The sequence below is a fragment of the Molossus molossus genome, unplaced genomic scaffold (genome assembly GCF_014108415.1).
Source record: "Molossus molossus isolate mMolMol1 unplaced genomic scaffold, mMolMol1.p scaffold_m16_p_15, whole genome shotgun sequence".
NCBI lineage: Eukaryota > Metazoa > Chordata > Mammalia > Chiroptera > Molossidae > Molossus > Molossus molossus.
This window is the reverse complement of record NW_023425350.1, coordinates 30,671,916-30,676,246: the sequence shown is the minus strand read 5'-3', so window position 1 is coordinate 30,676,246 and position 4,331 is coordinate 30,671,916. Positions and strand designations below refer to the sequence as shown.

General features: G+C 40.5%; 1 pseudogene; it reads left to right on the top strand.

Moving 5' to 3' along the window:
• The first annotated feature begins 3,836 nt into the window (after window positions 1-3,836).
• Window positions 3,837-4,096, top strand: LOC118631146 (annotated as a pseudogene).
• The last annotated feature ends 235 nt before the right edge of the window (window positions 4,097-4,331 follow it).

Sequence of the window (4,331 nt, the reverse complement as noted above, 5' to 3'; positions counted from 1 at the left end):
GATCCCCAGTGAGGGACATGCAGGAGGCGGCCAATTGATGTTCTCTCTCTTCGATGTTTCTATCTTTCTCCCCTTCACCCTTCCTCTCTCTCTAAAATCAATAAAGAAAATAATAATAATGATAATAATAAAATAGATAGAGCAGTGTGTGGGTATAATAGGTAAAAAGGAAAAATAATAGGGGTGTGTGTGTGTTTGTGTTAGAGTAACATACCTCTGGAAGAGTGCGCGCGCGCGCACACACACACACACACACACACACACACACACACACAACCATGCAGGTTGACTTTGGGGAGGGGAACCGAGTGGCTGGTCTAGGGTGGGAGAGAAGATTTTTGCTGAATTTTTTGCGTTGTTCTTTTAAAATTTTTTATCATAGTAATGTGTTTCCTATTTTTAAATATAAATTTATTATTTATAAAATTATTTTTATTTTTGCTTCTTATTTGTCTCATAAATGAAAGAAAATTTTAATTTTTTCCAATTAACATTTTAATTGTGGGCTCATCTGCACAAGGATTTGTGCTTTTCTTTGTTTCACAATGGATTTTATTTTTTTTAATTAAATTTATCAGGGTAACATTGTTTAATAATACTACATAAATTTCAGGTGTACAACTTTATAATACAATAGCTGTATAGAAAGAAATTTTTTTAAAAGGAAAAAGAGGTAACAGGAGAACCCCACTGACAGAAAGTAAGGTCTAATTGAAAAGGAAAAAAACCTACATTGGTTTTCATCTGGAAATGTGTTTCGAGGTGCCCCTTTGTATTAAGGATGTTAAACCAAATGTGCTTGAGCCTTTTCATCAATGGAACTAGTAATAGGAATCATGTAGAAGGCTATATTTTTTAAAACATGTCCTGTGAATTCCTCTAAGTAGAAGTGATTTAAAAATCCACTTATATTGCAGTCTTCTCTTCAGACTTTATTGTCATCAACATCTGTTTTTTAAAAGAAAACAGCTTTCATCCTGGGAATACTGCTGAGCTCTGTCAAAGCTACTTACAGGAACCAAAAGTGTCTACAGTCTGGGGGAGCAAGCTACAGCCCACGTGCACGCCAGAGGCCGCACTGGGGCAGGGGCGGGGACTGTGGCGAAGGGCTGGGCCACAGAACCTGCAAGAAATAAACTCAGAGTGTTGGCAGTGGATGGGAAACCAGGGGCTGTAGAAACTTGGGACTTTTAAGATGTCATTGGTTTACTAGCCCAACTAAAGAACACCCCAGACTGACTATAATAGCCAAGCATCCTCAAAACCCACCTCCCTATAATTCTCTTATGCCACCTGCTCTCCTGGGCTTTTCAGTCTTCAGAGACACATCTTGATTATCCCCACCATTGTTGGGTCATACAGTATAATATATGTTGCCCTCAATTGCTAATCAACAGGTAAAACCTTCTTTAATTATGTTCCCACCATAGAAAGTTGGAGCCAGAAGGCACCTTAGGGGCCATCTCCATTTTCTCCGTTTTGCAAATAAAGAAACTGAGTCCTGGAGATCCTAGCAACAGAGTAGGTGGATGTTACATTCACCTCCTCCCAGGACCGAACTGGAATTGCAACTAAAATATAGAGCAATCAACCTGAATAACCAACTGAAGACTAGCTGAAGAGAAGTCTTCTCACCGAGGATTTACAGAAGAAACCACATCCAGACTGGTAGGAAGGGCAGAGATGTGAAAAGGGCTGACCCCACTCCCATTGGCAGCGGCTGAGAGTTCAAGGCATATCTCAGCTGTGAAGTTTCTCCCAGAGAAGCACAGGGTCTCAATACCAAGCTGGGCTCCCCAGCCCAGAGCATCAGAGCTGGGAAGAGACACCCACATAATATCTGGCCAATAAAATCAGCAGGGATTCTGTCTGCCAGGGAGCAGTGGGGGTTGGCTAGAAACACAGGCGCCCTCTTAAAGGGCCAATGCATAAAATCTCATTTGCAGCCATTCACCCTGGACTCTGGCAGAGGGAGGAAGGAGCAGACTAGAGTCGCATGAGGAGAGATGGGTTTGTGACTCTGGGGAGAGAGCTGAAGTGACAGCTACCAGGACACCTGTGCTGAGTCACTCTCCCACATTGCAGAGGCCATTTTTCTTGGGTGGAGCACTCCGCTCCATATGGCATCAGCCTGGGGGAATGCAATAACCCCACCCTGCGGTGTTTGTACTCTGCTGAGGAATCAGCTGCCTGGGCTAGAGTGTAGAAGTCTGGGCAGACTCAGGGGGTGTCAGTGACTGAGTTGTGTGGCTTTGGAATGGGGGCCATTTCCCCCACCTTATCCCAAGCCTGACCAGCAGCTCCCCTCTCACAGGAGATCTGCGAGCCCCATCCTCCTGACTCATGGCAACCCTGCTCTGCTGAGATAGGGCTCCTGGCAGAATCTGGGGCAGACTGAATTGTGTGGCTCTAGGATGGGGGCCATTTTTTTCCTTGCATGCCATAGCAGTGCAGAGCCCTCCCTTCACATGGCCAAATCTTGATCTGTTTGAGCCTGATAAACTCTGCTGGCCTCACCCTGATGACTCCCTGAGACCCTGTCTCACCCACAAAGGTGTGTCAGTACCCAACACAGGAGCACCTAAATATATAAAGCAAATCTTAATGGACATAAAAGAAGAGATTGACAGTAATACAGTTATGGTAGGGGATTTTAACACCCCATTGACATCAGTGGATAGGTCTTCCAGACAGAAAGTCAACAAGGAAATGGTGGCCTTAAATGACACACTAGATTGGATGGATTAATCAATATCTTCAGAGCATTTCACCCCAAAGCAGCAAAATATACATTCTTTTCAAGTGCATATGGAACATTATTTAGGATAGACAGCATGTTAGGACACAAAATAAGTCTCAGTAAATTTAAAAAGATTAAAATCATATCAAGCATCTTCTCTAACCATAATGGTATAAAACTAGAAATCAGTCACACAAAAAAACCTGAAAAACACACAAAGACTAAACAACATGTTACTAAACAATTAATGAGTTAACAATAAGATCAAGGAAGAAATCAAGAGAGTCCTTGAAACAAGTGGAAATAAGAACACAACAACCCATAATCTATGCAACACAGCAAAAGCAGTCCTAAGAGGGAAATTCATAGCATTACAGGCCTACCTCAAGAAAAAAGAAAAATCTCAAATAAATAATTTAGCTTTACACTTAAAGGAACTAGAAAAAGAACAATAATCAAAGCCCAAAGTGAACAGAAGAGAGAAAATAATAAAGATCAGAAGAGAAATACATGTAATAGAGTCTTAAAAAACAATAACAAACATCAATAAAACCAAGAACTGGTTCTTTGAAAAGATAAACAAGATTGACAAACCTTTAACCAGATTGATCAAGAAAAAAAAAAAAAGGGAGAGAACCCAAATAAATAAAATCAGACATGAAAAAGGAGGAGTAACAATGGACACCAAAAAAAAAAAGCAAAGGATTATAAGAAAATATTATGAACAACTATATGCCAACAAATTAAACAATCTGGATGAAATGGATAAATTCCTAGAAACATACATCCTAGAAACATCTTCCAAAACTGAATCAGGAAGAATCAGAAAATCTGAGTAGACAACTAATGAAATTGAAGCAGTAATAAAATTTAAAAAACTCCCAAGGAAAAAAAGTCTTGGACTAGATTGCTTCACAAGTAAATTTTACCAAACATTCAAAGGAAAACTAACACCTATTTTTCTCAAACTATTCCAAAAAATTTAAGAGGAGGGAAGACTTTGAAGCTCATTTTATGAAGCCAGCATTATCCTAATTTCAAAACCAGATGAAAATACCACAAAAAGCTCTTGGATTCAAACCTAGTATGCAGTAACATGGCTAAATGCACCAAGAAGGTCAGGATTGTCGGTAAATACGGGACCCATTATGGTGCCTCCCTCAGAAAAATAGTGAAGAAAATTGAAATCAGCCAGCGTGCCAAGTACACTTGCTCCTTCGGTGGCAAAACCAAGATGAAGAGACAAGCTGTGGGCACCATGGTTCCTGCACGAAGACAGTTGCTGGTGGTGCCTGGACCTACACCACCACTGCTGCCGTCACTATAAAATCTACTATCAGAAGACTGAAAGATTGAAAGACGAGGAGACGCTCCGCAGTTTGAAACATTGCTAGACTATAATAAATGGGTTAATTTATGTAAAAAAAAAAAAAGATACTACAAAGAAAAAAAAATGATAAAGTCAATATCCCTGATGAACATAGATGCTAAAATCCTCAACAAAATATTAGCAAGCCATGCCCTGGCCGATTTGGCTCAGTGGTTAGAGTGTTGGCCTGTGCAGCAAAGAGTTGCGGGTTTGATCCCAGTC